The sequence below is a fragment of the Bos indicus genome, chromosome 13 (genome assembly GCF_029378745.1).
Source record: "Bos indicus isolate NIAB-ARS_2022 breed Sahiwal x Tharparkar chromosome 13, NIAB-ARS_B.indTharparkar_mat_pri_1.0, whole genome shotgun sequence".
Classification (NCBI taxonomy): Eukaryota; Metazoa; Chordata; class Mammalia; order Artiodactyla; family Bovidae; genus Bos; species Bos indicus.
Window position 1 is genome coordinate 82,358,023 of NC_091772.1, and position 17,258 is coordinate 82,375,280.

General features: G+C 40.9%; 1 long non-coding RNA gene across 4 annotated transcripts in view; it reads left to right on the forward strand.

Moving 5' to 3' along the window:
• Nucleotides 1-14,748, forward strand: part of LOC139186629 (uncharacterized) — a 158,442-nt gene extending 143,694 nt beyond the window's left edge. For all 4 annotated transcript variants that reach the window (XR_011570307.1, XR_011570305.1, XR_011570306.1 and 1 more), the window contains 2 exons: nt 3,899-3,987; nt 11,162-14,748. This is a non-coding gene — a long non-coding RNA (uncharacterized lncRNA). The remainder of the gene's footprint in view (nt 1-3,898; nt 3,988-11,161) is intronic.
• The last annotated feature ends 2,510 nt before the right edge of the window (nt 14,749-17,258 follow it).

The window sequence follows — 17,258 nt, forward strand, 5'->3', positions numbered from 1 at the left end:
AGAATCCCCATTTCATCAACTTCCAGAGATAAATCTTAATACATTTTACTTGTGTGAAGCTAACTATAGTTTACCTGGCAAATGACAATATTAATAAGAGTAATACTAATGACAGCAAGTATGTTTGGAATATTTATCATGATCTAGGTGTCGAGTTGTTAAATCTCGTCTTCCATGTTTTTCTAACAACCCTACTAGGCAGTCTCTCCAGTTCTCCCCTTATTTAGGGAAAACGAGGCCTGAAGAAATAACCCAGGATCTCTCAGCTGGTGAGTGGCCGACAAGGTTCAAACCCGCGTTGTCTGAGGATAAGTCCTTATAGCTAGTTCTTATGTCAATCTGGAGAGCGTCACCGCCTCGATGGACGTGAGTTTGGGCGAGCTCCGGGAGTTGGTGATGGACCGGGAAGCCTGGCGTGCTGCAGTCCATGGGGTTGCAAAGAGTCGGACACGCCTGAGCTACTGAACTGAACTATGTCAATCTGCTTTAGCACATAGAAGGCACTAAAACATCTACTGAATGAATGCATTGTGAGATATCTAATAATGAAAAGTGCTTACAAACAGAAGCCTTTTTTTTTTTTTTTACGGGGAATGCTGAAGGTTGGCGAGGCATCTCGCGGAAGCTGCCCAAGTGCGGGTGCAGCCCTCCTCTCTCTTCTCCAGTCCGCTCCAGCGGCACAGCAGGCCTGGAAACGGGGCCCAGCGCCCTGCGGCGTGTGATTATACAGAGGTCGGTGTGCCGGCTTTGTTCTCTCCCCGCCCTTTGTTGTGGTTCAGTTGCCCAGTCGTGTCCGACTCTTTGCGACCCCGTGGGCTGCAGCACACCAGGCTTCCCTGTCCTTTACTCTCCCTTGGAGCGTGCTCAAACTCATGTCCATTGCATCAGTGATGCCATCCACCATCTTATCCTCTGTCGTCCCCTTCTCCTCCTGCCCCTTTATTAAATAGTCTCAAATGTGCATCAAAAAGCAAGGTTTTGGTTTTTTAATCATTTCGCAATATTTGATAGCAAAAGTCTAATAGACGCACAAATGCCTACTGGGTGCTGAGCACTTCTGAGCACTTCTGAGGCCTAGGAAGATGGGATCGATCAGTAGTTAATGAGCAAGACAGAAGAATCCCTGAGCTCCAGGAATTTACATTCTGATGCAGGAATGGAACCACTTTTACAGACTCACCAGTGTGATGGGCAAATGTGTGAAAAAACAGACAAAACTCATTTTAAAGCTCTAGGTGAAAAAAATATATATCTATTAAAAATGCTTCTTCTCATTTCAAAATAAAGGCAATTAAAGATATAAATAGCTTCCCTGGTGGCACTAGTGGTAAAGAACCCGCCTGCTAATGCATGAGACGTAAGAGACGAGGGTTCCAGCCCTGGATCAGGGAAATCCCCTGGAGGAGGGCGTGACAATCCACTCCAGTGTTCTTACTGGAGAATCTCATGGACAGAGGAGCCTGGAGGGTGACAGCGAGTGCGGTTGCTAGGAGTTGGACAGGACTTAGCGACTAAACAACAACAAAGGGAAATACAATGCATTTTCCCCCTTAACGTGCCCCCAGGCCATGGTATTTGGTCTTTCCTCTCCTTAAAATGACCTTCCAAATTTTTTCCTGGGTTGCTTCTTCTTATCCTTCCTATCCCTTTGGAAAGCTGTCCCTCCCCACTGGTCTTGCATTAGGTGATTTCTCCCTGACACCAATACCCACACCCACAACCACTACCTCTCTTTCACACTAATCTGTGCATTTTTCTTTAAAACACTTACCGCTGTCTCAAGTTATTGTTTGGCCATTGATTTATTCCATGTATGTGTCTTATTGATTGCTAGGATTTCAGTGCATCATACTCAGTACATGGTGATACATGGCAGGATGGATTTAAAACTGGAGAAGATGATACATATTAACTTTTATGAAGTTAATGTTTTTGCACCCAATTATTTCAGAAGACCATTCATTGTTTTTTGGTATGAATCCCTCATTTCTCTGTGAGGACAGGGCCATCTGTTAATTTGCAGTTGGAAGTGTGTCCACAGATGGATGTTAAATTATAGACATGACCGAGAAGACATGGCAGAACCTGTTACCATCCTTTGCCAATGGCCTTTTTAGCCTGCCTTTTAGAGACTGGGCCAGTGATTCAGCTTAGAAGCCTCCACATAAATCAAATTGTCAACAGTGGCTGTTTGAAAGCAGTTTTGTTATGCCAGGGAGGAGGTTTTGTTTCAGAATGTGAATTATCTTTGAGTTTTGAGGAAACCTGAATGTTCCCTGTGTGATCAGGTGCAGGGATCTTGAAACCAAGTGCTGGAGATTATAAAAGAGATTTCTGGAGGAGAAATTTGTGTGTTCACTGTGTACACCGTGGCTGTGTTCTGGCTGCAAACCTGCAGTTTCAGGAAATTCATTTGACTCTCCTGTGCACAGAACGGCTCCTGCAGCACACTGCAGGCTTTGGTCAGACTGTTTTTCACTGCCAGTCAGACGGGTGATAGGAATCAGATTAAGTAGTTTGTCCAATTTTTGGCATTTTGCATGTTGGAAATAAAAATCATGCCAGGCTGCACTTAGAATAGAAATTGCCATCTGTGACACATGTCCACCAATTATTTTTCTTAATTTGGAGTTTGTCTTCATTTTTAATAAATGGAAAGGCATCACAAAATTTTCAAACCTAATGGGGAGTTTGGAATACTTTATCAAAAATGGACACTGCTTACTGGAGGTTTTGGTTGGTGGGTAGTCTCATGGGCGTCTGTTGCTTCTTCCTGCTCATATTTTATTTCCTGTTTTAGAGCATCCCTTCCATTTTCTTCTTGCAGGCCCACCAGTTCCCAGTCGCACCCTATGAGCTTCAGGTGTGACTGAGTCTAGTATTCAGTCCTCAATCTCAAGGGGCGGGTCCATGACCAAGACTGGCCAGTCAGCATGTCCTAATCCAGACCTACATCCTTTGATTCAGGGATGGACAAGTAACTTAATCTGGCCCAATGAGTCTAAATTTCACAGTGCTTGCAGAAGCTACTAAGAGAAAGGCATGCTCATTTTATTAGCCTCACAGCTGTGAAGGTATGAGTCTGGAACATCTGTGGCCATAAGATAGAGGCCCTGGCTTGAAAGCAAATACAACAGAATACAAAGGAGAATTAAAAGATGGAGTGAGAGGGAGCCAGAGTAAGGAAATCTGAGACAAGCATCTTTTGTTTTTCTTTTTTAGTGGCACAACCACTTTGGAAAACAGTGTGGCAATTCCGTTTCTCTTCTCTGTTTTAAAATATTTACTTATTCATTTGGCTCTGATGGGTCTTCACTGTGGCATGAGGGCTCCTTAGTTGTAGCATGTGGGATCTAGTTCCCTGACGGAGGATTGATCCAGGCTCCCTGCACTGGGAACGTGTGGTCTTAGCCACTGGACCCCCGAGGAAGTCACCTGAGATAAACTTCTGATAGAAGTGTTTGAATTATCTAACCACACTGAATGTGAGGCCCACCTTCCTATACTTTTTCAATTATTTCATTTTATTTTTTGCTTAATCTAGTTTGATTTATATTCCCGTCATTTGAACCCCCCAGATGGCGAACTGGTAGATTTGGAGTTGCTAAACCCAAAGATAGCTATGTAATTCTTGAGAAATTTGGCATAAGTTCTTCCTAGAATTCATAAGTCCCTGAGACCCAAATTTTAGTTTAATTACAAACTCTGTAAGGTCAGTTAATGAATATAGCTTGTTAGAGCGAAGCATGCCCATACTTTCTAAAGAAGAATCTAGGAGCCACATTTGCCAAGAGCTTTGTGACAGTTCTTGTTCAAAGGTGAGGTGAGACCAATATTAGGGAAGCTCAAACCAAAAAGGAGGTTGTTATTTTCACATGCGTTTCCAATTTATTTCTAGCCGAACTCTGAAGGCGAGAAGAGGCCGATCGCCGTATAATCTATTCAATTTCAATTTCAAAAGATGCTGCTGCTGATCAAAGGATACCCGTGAGTAGCACATTTCCATAAAATGAATTTTGACAACTTTCTCCTAAATGTGTGTCTTACTTTAGCTTTTGATCTGAAAGGAAAAATGGAGGTTGGCCCAAAATATAAATGAAAGTGGTACCGACAGTTTGGGGCTGCAAAGAGTCTGTATCTTAGAACGTCTGTGTTTTTCTACAGCAGGCCTTCACCTGGTATTTTTAATCTGGCATGTTCACCACTTCTCGTGGTTTCTTTAGAAGGGCTTTTATATTTCCTCTGAATGATGGATGTGTCAAAGAAACGCCCCCTCTGCCCCATCCCCAATTTAATCTCACAGAGGTCAAGGCAGCCGATCTTATTGTCTGGGGATCCTTTATATTTCTACAAAAATACATAAAACACTCTTACATGTGGTTACCTAGAATTCCACATGACCATATGCTTCAGATAAGAGTCCTGCAAGTGCCTGGGCCGCACAGCTCATGGCATTAGTATTTTTATATTGGCGCCAAGGTTTGCTTCCTTATTATTAAGATAACACTTCAAATAATAGCATATTAATTTCTTGTTTTTTGAAAAAATGATCTCAATTATCCCCTTGACATCACCTGGAAGAACTTCTTGGTTAGCTGGCTTATTATTTGTTGCTTTCTCTCTGAAGTTCACAACAAATTTGTCTTGATTATGTGAAAAGTCTGACTAGTTTGAGATCCAGCTTATAGAGATACTACAATTGCAAAGCAGGACAGGACTAGGATCATAAATTAAAAAATAAATAAGTGGGCTATGAATCAAATATAATTTTAATTTTTGAATAGTTTACTTCTAGGTTGGCATCGAATGGGTTGTGAATTATTTATGGCAAATTTGCTCAATAAATATTAAGTGTTAGTTGCACATCATAGAATCTGTCCTGTAGTAATTCATATTAATTTATTAACTTTAAATTCCCCAGTTTTTGACATCTTTCCAAAATTCAGAACCTCTGTTCTCTGAGGCTAAGTTCAGCTAAACATATGGAACTGATTAAAGTGATCGATTGGAAACCTAAACTCCTCCAAGGGAGTAAGAGTCCTAATAGAAAACCAGTGAACCCAAATGAATATACAGTATTTATTTATTTGATTATTGAGTGTTTTAGTCATTTAAAGCTGGTCTTGCTCCAGAAGGGATTTAAGATAGCGATTCCAGTAGAAACGATGAACACCGACTAGAACACATTACTCTCCCAACTCTATCCTTCACCCATCCCCCCCCGCCCCTTGTATAAGCTATCTGTCACTGCGTGTTGAAATACAGCATGTTGAAATACAGCAACGTAACAACAACCCTGCGTCATTATACAGTTGCTCCGGGTCAGGAATCTAGGCACAGCCTTGCTGCTGGTCTGTCCTTCAGGATCTCCCAGGACAGGAACCGAGACGTGGGTGGGGGCTGTGGATTTCTCACGGCAGGACTAGGAGAGCGTCTGTTACGTATTTAAGTCTGCGCTGGGACCTGGTGGCTTTGTGTGGGCTTTCTCTGGCTGTGGCGCTCAGGCTCAGTACTTATGGCTTGAGGCTCTAGAGCATAGGATCAGGAGTTGTGGGGCCAGGGCTTAGTTGATCCGTGGCATGTGGAATCTTCCGGGACCGTAGATTGAACCCGTGTCCCCTGCATTGGCAGGTGGATTATCATCCGCTGCTCTACCAGGGAACTCCTTGGCAGGTCTTTGAAAATTCGTCACCAAGCTGACTCCTGTGGCTCTCCGCAGGTCCCAAGTTCTCTTTTATCTGTTAGGTGGAGTCATTCATTCCAGCCACGTGAGCCTCTTCGTAGGCCTACTCACAGCATGGGAACTTGGTTTTGCCAGAGTGAGGGCTGAGAGAAAGATGAATATCATCATCTTTCAGGAGGAAGCAGGTTTGGGCAGTGGCATCCCCTCACTTACTCCATGCTGTATGTTAGAAGTGAATCAGCAGGTTTAGTCCACATAGGAGATAAGAGAATTCCCCACGGATATGAAGAGCAGGAGACAGGAGAACCCTGGGCACCATTGTAGAGGCCACCAGTCTCACAGACCCAGGAGACCTGGGTTCGATCCCCGGGTTGGAAAGATCCCCTGGAGAAGGAAATGGCAATCCACTCCAGTCTCCTTGTCTGGAATTCTCCAGGCCAGAATACTGGAGTGCATAGCCGTTCCCTTCTCCAGGGGACCTTCCCAACCCAGGGATCGAACCCACGTCTCCTGCATCGCAGGTGGATTCTTTACCAGCTGAGCCACAAGGGAAGCTCAGTGGGCAGTAAGGACTCAGTAAAATACATTTTTGTTCTGCTTCTCTCTTTTCCTTAAAGTCACAGAGCGTCTACCACCCTTTTAGCCTTGCAAGGTCTTCCATGTCCCATCAGTGAGAGCACAGATGCTTCGGTGATCCTGTCCAAGTTTGAATCCAGGTTTTCCTACCTCCCTGCTGTTCGAACAAGGGCAAATTGATGTCTTTAAGATGCTGTTTTCCCAATTATTACATGGAAAAAGTAAGGATTAGATAAAACAAAATCTGTAAAGGGTTTAGCATATACTTGGCAGATGATAATTAATCAATATGTGGCAACTCATATTTACATCAAAATTGTTATGAAATCAAAATTATTTTTAAAAATCGTTTTTAAAATAATGTGGATGGAAAATATTGTTCAGGAAATAACGTGGGCAGAAAATGTTGCTCACGATCACACACCCCTATGGATCCTTGTAGGCTGGCTGGAGAGAGAGCGTGTAATGAAAAGCTATCCACTCTTCTTGGTAATCCATAATTTATTTTGAATTTTATGTCTCTGTAGGATGAAAAAACCAAAACCTGTCTCTGTCATGGGAACAGTGTTCCATTCCTATTCTCTGAGACAAAGATGAAATAGTGGTTTGGGAAAGAATTGTAAATTATGTTTTTTGTTTTATTGTTTTCCTCTGCACATTCTGATCTCTCAACCTTTTGCCCATCCCACCTTAAAGCTACCTACAAAAACATGGTTGTCTTAGAAAACACAGTGAGAAACGCGCATGCATCACTGAAAATAATCTTGCTGCTTGTGGTACCCTGTCAGGCTCGTCCAAGATCAGGATGAGACCTGGCACAGCTCTGAAAATGGACTCAGTTAAGCTGCCCTGGTTCAACCCACCTCCCTTAATGACTGCCTAGAAGCCAGGGTATGGTCTGGAATTTTAAGGATGGTGATTCCTAGCCTTGTCTGTCTTCACTCAGGCTTGGCGAATCAGGATGGGGTCACCTTTTGATTACCCAGATTTACTGTCCCCTTATACTCAGCAGGGGCTGAGCTATTGAAAATGGAGCTCAGGAGGAAAGAGAGAGACAAAGTGGATTTCTGTCAACCACACCAGGGAATCACCTTAAATGCAGAAAATGTGGGTTGGTGTAGAGACTCTTGGGATAGTCTGTAAGCGACGTGCACGTGTCTCGCTTATCACACAACTCTGGGCACTGTGGTGGGTGCAGGCGGGCTTGCAGGTTATTGCTGTGCCTAAGCAACTTGTTTCTTTGGGTCTTTCTGGGGATGTGGAGCTTCTGAATTGAATCAAGAAAGGTAATTACTGATTCCATCTCACTCACCGTTCCCTGTGTGGGGCAGCTGGCTTTGAACTCTCAGCAACGGCATAAAATAAAAATGGAGGCAGGAGAGCAGAGGTGGTCTGCACACAGCCTCAGGAGTCAGACTGTGGGTTTAGAGCGGGCTCCCCAGCCCCCGGGTGTGGAGCCGGGGTAAGTTTCCCCATTGTGGTCTTACCTGTGATATGTGCATGCTAGCCCCAGAGCTGTGAGATTCATGTTTCAGTCAAGCAGAGAAAATGATGCTCTTCATAGGATTCTGTAGTTCTTTATTATTCCATATGAAGGTCCACTCTGTGTTACTGTCTGTTGTTGTATGGAACTTGAACCACAGTTTTCATTTGTGCCATCGATAAGCGCTTCAAAAGAATTTCTCCTCAGATACCATGAGCCTTTAGCAGAATTGTGTTTTAATAATGTCGGATTTTGGCACTTACAGCTGTTTCCCGAACATTCTGACACTAGTGTATTTGGGCTCGTTCCTGTCGTAATGCTGTTTGTGCATCACTCTGGTCCCAAGTTTTATAAACTTATACTTTTCCCTTCTTCTACCTTTGCCAAAACGTTTCATTATTCCTTTATTATTCCAATGCTTTTCGTTTCTTCCCTACTGAAAGTTATAGATTCTGTTCCTGTGCTAAATTTAATATTACAGCTGTTTGCAAATAACTGAAGGAATTTACAGTATTTAAGCTGTGACAACAGCTTCACAAATGCATGCCTTTGTTCAGTGTGTTGTTTTCGTCATTTAATCCAAGAGATTAGACATTAGTATTAGTATTAGTACTGGCAGTGTGTGTCCCACTATGCCCACCTGTGTCAGTGTTCCCACTGATTCCTCACGCACCTCTGGGAGGTAGTTTAGAACATGGCCTGTTATTTTGAAGTGTGCTCTTGAACATTTCCGTTAGAAGCCTGTTGTGGTAAAAGTCCCTTGTTCTTGTTTACATAAAAATGGTTTTATTTCACCTTCTGTTCTTGAAATATAATTTCAGTGGTGTGAGCTATCCAGTGCAGAGTTAGTTTCTTTTAGTTTCTCCTGAGGTTCCTGCTGCTGGAGAGAAGCTGCCAGAATAATTCTTGCCTTGATTTGGATGTGTCTTTCACTCTGACTGCCGTAAAGATCTTCCCCCATCTATTTTGCTTTCTTGGGTTCACTACATTGTATCTGTTTGAGATTTCTTTCCATTTATTTTTCTCTCATATCTTTCATTGGTTCTGGAATATAGTCAATATTTTTTCAAAATATTTTTACATAACTTTCTTCTGTCGTTTTGGGCCTCTAATTTTTTTTAATTAATTTATTTTAGTTGGAGGATAATTACTTTACAATATTGTAATTTTTTTTGCTGTACATTGACGTGAATTGGCCACAGGTATACATGTGTGGAACTCTAATTAAATTTACGTTAGATTCTCATTCTCCTCTCCACATCTCTTAACCTCTATTTCATAATGTTCACCTGTGGCCTGCATTTTGAATAATTATTTCAGATTTTCCTGTTGAATAATCCCTTTTTCTCATATGCCTAATTTGCTGTGTAATCACCCTTTATTTACAATTTTAATCTTTTTTTCTTCCAATTTTTAAAAACATGATTTTCTTCCTTTCTTTTCAGTATCTACTGAGCTATGTTTGATTTTCTTTCTAAATGCCCCTTGTCTTTCTGTTATTCTATAACTTTAGTTTTTTGCTTTTTACAAAATTACGGGTATGGCACATTTCATAATCCCGTTGTGTGAAATTCCTGGGGCCTGAATTTGCTGTCGTCTGTTGCTTCTGATGACATTCTTGTGGTTTGGTACGTTTCATATCTTCATCTTTGATTGTGAACTCATGCATATTTGATCTTAAACTGTGGGAAACTTTGGACTTAAAGGGAGGATGTATTTTTCCACAGAGGATTTACATTTTTTCTTAAGAAAAACAACCAGGACTTTCTTCTCAGGTGAAACTTTGAAAACAAACAAAATCCTTTCAGGGTCCCCAGCTTAATTATCAAGTTTTGTGTGTGGTTTTGTCACATTACTCTTGGCCAAATGTCCAGACTTCCCGTCAGGGCATTTGTGGTCACACCCCCCACACGCCCTCTGCGTGTCTTTAGTTTTGGTCTCAGCTTACGGTTTTCGTTCTGTGAGACTGTACAACCACGCTGCTGAGAGGAACCTCTGTGATCTTTCCAGTCACGACTCTAGCGCCTCGTTTTGTTTGACTTTTCTCTCTCTGCTTTTGATATCAATACCTGAAAATGGAAAAAGAGTCAAGGAAAAAGTTGAAACTAATTTATATGAAAGTGAATATGGTTAATAATTTAAGCATTTGCTGCTCAACCATCATTTGTACATCAAGGCTTTTAGTAAATACTGGCTGAGTATCTCCTTGGTAGGAAGCAGTAGCCTGGGTGCAGGATACACAGTGGCAGAGAAACAGATGTGGACTGTTGCACAGAAAGACGAGTCACAAGCCGTAAGCGGCAAGGGTGTTCCTTCAGGAAATGAGCAGCTTTCACTTGCAATTTCATTCTGTCAAGAATCCTTACTATGCCTATAAGCAGTAATCTCCACCATCAGTGCAGAAGGTTTGGAACAGAGACAAGGACCTGTAATATTCTTTTCAAGAGAGACCATGATAGCATGGGATTAGAGCACCTTGCCCACACCTACCACTTCCCAGTGCTGAGATCTTTAGTCTTTCTTACCCTCTCATTCTCTTTTCGTATATAAACAAGATAAACATATCTATTTTACAAGGTTGTGAGAAATAGAATTAAACAAATAATGTGGTATAATGTAATAGCAAGCAAAGGTTTCTGATACCCCTTTATTCTGTCCCCAGAGTTGTTCACATGCATGAGAATTCTCATGTAAGTGTTTGCATCTAGGGCGTCCCTGGTGGCCCAGCTGTGAAGAATCTGCCTGCAATGAAGGCAGCTGCAGGAGGTGCAATTTTAACCCCTGGTCAGGAAGATCCCCTGGAGGAGGGTGTGGCGGCCCACTCCAGTATCCCTGCTTGGCGAATCCCTTGGACAGAGGAGCCTTGTGGGCTACAGTCCATGGGGTCGTAAAGAGTTGGACATGACTACAGAGACTTAGCACACTTGCATATTTGGGTCTAACCCCCCTCCACCATCTGTGGTGAACCCTGGCAAGAATATCTCATGCTTTCCTTGTAACAGTCAGGCCCCGTCCACCATCTGTGGTGAACTCTGGCAAGCATATCTTATGCTTTCATTTTAACAGTCAGGGTGATTGAACAATCTTGTCTCCTAATCAGAACCATCTGATCCACGTGAACTTTAAACTTGAATAAAGAATGGAGTGTGTGTCACATTCAGTCTCTTCAGTCACGTCCAACTCTTTGAGAGTAGCCTGTGGACTGCATCCCACGAGGTTCTTCTGTCCATGGGATTTCCCAAACAAGAACCCTGGGGTGGGTGCCGTTTCCTCCTCCAGAGGACCTTCCCGACTCAGGGATCTAACCCGCATCTCCTGCATTACAGGCGGATTCTTTACCTCTGACAAAGTTTAGATAATCTAAGATGGAGAAATAATTATTGATATCTGATTTTCACCATCTCCCTTTCCTTCTGCAGACAAACCAGTAGCAAGAACAACAGAATAGAAGAATTAATTCCACATAAGAAACAACATGGAATAATGTGTTACTTAAGCAAGACAGGAAAGCTGGAGAGGAGATGTGTACACAAGATCCAGACTTTTGCCTTTTCTTTTTCAGTTCCCAGCACCTAGCTTAGTATCTGGCATCTTACAGGCACACGGGATTTATTTATTGAGTAGAGTTAGAAGTAGAGCCAATGGAAAGTATTTACACTGAACATCTTTTATTTTTAAATTGTTTTTTGCTTTTTAAGGAGTCAATTTAACATGCATTTTTGTTGATAGCCTGCCTGGGCTTTGGATGGGGATACATCATAGATAAAACATTGCTGTGTGAGTTAGTACAAGTGATTTCATCTCTCTAAGCCTTTGTTTCTCCCTCCGGAGTTATGGCAATGGTACCTACTCACATGCTTGTGAAGTTAAAGAAAAACAGTTCCTATATCAAGCAGTGGTATTCCTGTCTTTCTTCTTTATTTATCACCACCATCACCACCATCTTCACTACTGTTACTAATACCATATTTTCTGTAGTTACTAATAATACCTGTTTTCTCTTTCTATATAAATAGTCAGATATTTGATTATGATAGTGTTTGTGAGTAAGAATCTTTTTTTTTTTTTGGTAAGTATTCAAATTTTTGTGAACAAAGGAAAAGACCTCGGATGGATTTTCCCTAAGAGCGAAGAATAGAGACAAGTCAGTTCTGCGCCCTGGAGCAGTGAGAAGGACAGCAGGGCCAGGTGCTCTCACCGTGGTCGAAGCACCAAGTCATCGCTCGAGGAGAGACAGAGGCCATGCTTTTAGCCAGGTATCAAATTTTGTTTCACTGAATAAGGAACCAAAGAGCTAAGATTAAGAGATATTTTCCCCCCTAGGTCAAGTTAGGAAGGGAGACAAGAGAGTTGAAGCTGTTGAAGAGGAGAAAATCTTTGGGGAAAAAGACGTATGTCTATGAGGAATTCAGTTACCTATTTTTGCCTTGGTGTATGCATTGTAATTCTTTTCCCTGCCTCCTCATAGAATCTTTAGTAAAATACTCCTTTCTGGCACCTTATAGGTTCTTACACACCTTGATCCCTTTAATTTCCCAGTCTTTACTATAATATTTCAATGAAGAATATAAGAATCTGGCAAAGTTTTAAAATTAAGGCAATTTAAAATAATGTTAAGAATGAGGCTTTAGTGAGCTTTCAAGGGGAGGGCACGGAAAGGGGAGGTGGAAGCCTGTAGAATCAGGGGATCCTCATGCTCAGAGGGAAGTAGACTCTGCTGCCAGAGTCTGGATGATGTTCTAGCAGAACCTCCAGACTCCCAGCCTAACATTTTAGGGTTAAAAGGCTACATTCACCTCCTCTCACTCCTCTGTCCTCCCGTGCCCCAAATGAAAATGTATTTCAAGACATTATCAGACATTATTTCTTGCATGTGTTTCTGCACTGTATTTAAAAACCATCATTACCCTCATACTGTAGATGAGAAAAGAAACTGGGTCTTAGAGAAAATAAGTAATTTTCCCAAATGCAGAGCTGGGCTTCAAGCCAGGCCAGTCGTTTCCAACCTTTTAGAATTCCTTGGTTTCTCCATTCAAACATAAAGCAAAAAGGATGAATTTAAAAGCGAACAGAAGAGAAATTTTTAGTGCCTAAGGTCCAGTACTCTTGCCTGAAAAGTTCCATGGACGGAGTAGCCTGGTGGGCTGCAGTCCATGGGGTTGCGGAGAGTCGGACACAACTGAGTGACTTCACTTTCACTTTTCACTTTCATGCATTGGAGAAGGAAATGGCAACCCACTCCAGTGTTCTTGCCTGGAGAATCCCAGGGACGGGAGCCTGGTGGGCTGCCGACTATGGGTTCGCAGAGTCGGACATGACTGAAGTGTCTTAGCAGCAGCAGCAGCAAGGTAAAGGAGTAGGCACAAATATCTGATGAGTTTATAGTATGACTTTGTGGAAATAGATGTAATTTGAAATGCAATTAAAAGAACCCGTGAATGAAATGAGAAGAGAATGGAAAATGATGCCTTCTGCAGAACACCAGTTGTGCATAACAATGTCATGGATAAATGCCCATCTGATAAAGAGGTTTTAATTAAACTAAATAATTTATTATCCATTATACTTCAATGAATTAAAAATAATATAAGATGCTTTATTTCTCTGAAACAGGATTGTGTGCCATAAATTCAGCACATTGTGTGTTCTCAAGCGAGAAAAATGTCCAGGTTAATAAAATGTAGGAGAAATAATAATTAATTTTGTTATATTTTAACCTTTGACACATTCATCTGAATACATTCCCCTGGGGTGGAGCTAGATTCCATTTTTTCTTGAAAGGGAATCACATGAAAACAAGTTATTTATAGGAAAATTTTAAAAATTAAATATGGGCTGGTAAAATAATTAATTCAATAAGGTAGCTATTAACTCTGTATTTCATATATATGCATGTGAACATTCCCTTATATATATGAAATTTCCTGTACATTTTATATATATATACACACATATAGCCACACATATGTATTATTCATATATTTATGTAGATAAATGAACATATATTTATATAGATTCATGAAAGCTGCTGCATATGCTATGTCAGTTTTATCCACCTTTATTTTTAAATGCCTAAATATTTATAATTGTTAGATATCCAATAAAAGGCTTATACAAAAAAGACATAAGTGAAACATGAAAGGCAAATTAAAAGGAAACAAATACTGAAATTTTTCTTTCTAATTTTTCTCCTTGCCCTTCTTCTCCCTAAAGAAAACCACGGTTGATAATTTCTTGGGATTCATTCAGAAAATACAATGTTCAAACTGGCATATAATGTTACGTCTATTCTTATCTCTGTATATTCTTCTAAATACTCATAACTGAGGTCACATCAGGTATATTATTTTGAGCCTTACTCTTCTCACTTAAACTTTTCCCATATTAATATCCATACAATACAGCTTGTTCTTTTTAACCGCTTATGATTATTTTCTAGGAATATAAGCTCTAGTTTATATATGTCTTTTGTTGAGGAATACTTTATTTCAAGTTATTTCCAGATATTTGTTGTTAAATCAGTGCTATAAAGCACATCCATATGAGATTTATTAATAATAATTTTAGCAGTAGAATTTTTGAATGGTAGGATATGGGTATTTGAAATTTTAGTCATTATTTCCAACTTGCTATCCGGGAAGTGTTTATCAGTGTACAGTCACTGACCCTATTTTCCTATATGTAACCAATACTGGGTATTTCATTACTATTTAACAAGACAAATTTTTAATCAGGTCGAGTATTGCAAACTTAGAAGCATATTCACAACAGTTTCAAAAGTCACTTTTGAGTATTTGAAAGAAAAAAAAATTCAGAAATTGATTTTCTTAGTTTTTCAGGATTATAGGATTCTTAGGAGTTTAAGTATAAACACAAGTATAATTAGTCTTTCAGCTAGAAAAATAGCTAATTGAAGAAAAGATCATTTTTAAAAGTATTTAAAGCATCATTTTCTGATAATGGATATCACTCTAGGACATTATTAAAATATAGAAAATATTTTAAAAAGCACAGCAAAACTGAGAAACATTCATAATTCTATCTTTTTAGAGAGTATATAAAGATCATTTTTAAAAGTATTTAAAGCATCATTTTCTGATAATGGATATCACTCTAGGACATTATTAAAATATAGAAAATATTTTAAAAAGCACAGCAAAACTGAGAAACATTCATAATTCTATCTTTTTAGAGAGTATATATTTTTTACCATATACTTTTTATATTAAAGTGAAAGTGTTAGTCGCTCAGTCATGTCTGACTCTTTGCAACCCCCTTAACTGTACGCTGCCAGGCTCCTCTGTCCATGGAATTCTCCAGGCAAGAATACTGGACTGGGTAGCCATTCACTTCTCCATGGGATCTTCCCAACCCAGGGGTTGAACCCGGGCCTCCTGCATTGCAGGCAGATTCTTTACCATCTGTTGTTGTTGTCATCATTCAGTTGCTCAGATGTGTCTGACTCTTTGCAACCCTGTGAACTACAGCACTGTGAGTTTGAGTGAACTCTGGGAGTTGGTGATGGACAGGCCTGGCGTGCTGCAATTCATGGCGTCGAAACGAGTTGGACACGACTGAGCGACTGAACTGACTGAACTGCAGCATGCCAGGCTTCCCTGTCCTTCACCATCTCCTGGACCTTACTCAAACTCATGTCCATAGAGTCGGTGATGCCATCAACCATCTCGTCCTCTGTTGTCCCCTCCCACTCCCCCCACTTCTCCTCCCAACCTTTCCCACCATCAAGGTCTTTTCCAATGAGTCAGTTCTTCACATCAGGTGGCCAAAGTATTGGAGCTTCAGCTTCAGCATCAGTCCTTCCAAGGACTGATCTCCTTTAGGATTCACTGATTTGATCTCCTTGCAGTCCAAGGGACTCTCAAGAGTCTTCTCCAACACCACACTTCAAAAGCATCAGTTCTTCAGCACTCAGTTTTCTTTATAGTCCAACTCTCACATCCGTACATGACTATTGGAAAAACCATAGCTTTGACTATATAGACCTTTGTTGGCAAAGGAATGTCTCTGATTTTTAATACACTGACCAGGTTGGTCATAGCTTTTCTTCCAAGGAGCCAGTGTCTTTTAATTTCACGGCTGCAGTCACCATCTGCAGCGATTTTGGAGCTGAGAAAATACAGTCTGTCACTGTTTCCACTGTTTCCCCGTCCATTTGCCATGAAGTGATGGGACCAGATGCCATGATCTTAGTTTTCTGAATGTTGAGTTTTAAGCCAGCTTTTTCACTTTCCTCTTTCACTTTCACCACGAGGCGCTTTAGTTCCTCTTTGCTTTCTGCCATAAGGGTGGTGTCATCTGAGGTTATTGATATATCTGAGGTTATTGATATTTCTCCCAGCAATCTTGATTCCAGCTTCTGTTTCATCCAGCCCAGTGTTTCTCATGATGTACTCTGCATATAAGTTAAATAAGCAGGGTGACAATACACAGCCTTGATATACTCCTTTCCCAGTTTGGAGCCAGTCCTCTGTTCCATGTCTGGTTCTAACTGTTGCTTCTTGACCTGCATACAGTTTTCTCAGGAGGCAGGTAAGGTGGTCTGGATTTCCCATCTTTTTAAGAAGTTTCCAGTTTGTTGTGAGCCACAGTCAAAGACTATAGTATAGTTGATGAAGCACAAGTAGATGTTTTTCTGAAATTCTCTTGCTTTTTCTATGATCCAGCAGATGTTGGCAATTTGGTCTCTGGTTCCTCTGCCTTTTCTAAATCCAGCTTGAACATCTGGAAGTTTTCGATTCATGTACAATTGAAGCCTAGCTTGGAGACCATTATAATGGAGATGACCATCATATCTACTACTGTGGCCAAGGACTCCTTAGAAGAAATGGAGTAGCCCTCATAGTCAATAAAAGAGTCTGAAATGCAGTACTTGGATTCAGTCTCAAAAATGCCAGAATGATCTGTTTGTTTCCATGGCAAACCATTCAGTATCACGGAGATCCAAGTCTATGCTTTAACCACTAATGCCGAAGAAACTGAAGCTGAACAGTTCTATGAAGACCTACAAGACCTTCTAGAACTGACACCAAGAAAAGATGTCCTTTTCATCATAGGGGACAGGAATGCAAAAGTAGGAAGTCAAGAGATACCTGGAGTAACAGGCAAGTTTGGTCTTGGAGTACAAAATGAAGCAGGGAAAAGGCTAACAGCCTTTTCCCAAGAGAATGCTCCGGTCATAGCAAACACAAAAGACAACTTGTGTTGTCTTCCAACAACACAAGAGACAGTTCTACACATGGACATCACCAGATGGTCAATGCCAAAAGCAGAGTGATTATATTCTTTGCAACCGAACATGGAGAAGCTCTACAGAGTCAGCAAAAACAAGACCAGGAACTGACTGTGGCTCAGATCATGGACTCCTATTTCCTAATTCAGACTTAAATGAAGAAAGTAGGGAACACCACGAGACCATTCAGGTATGACCTAAATCAAATCCCTTATGATTATACAGTGGAAGAGACCAATAGATTTAAGGGATTAGACCTGATAGAC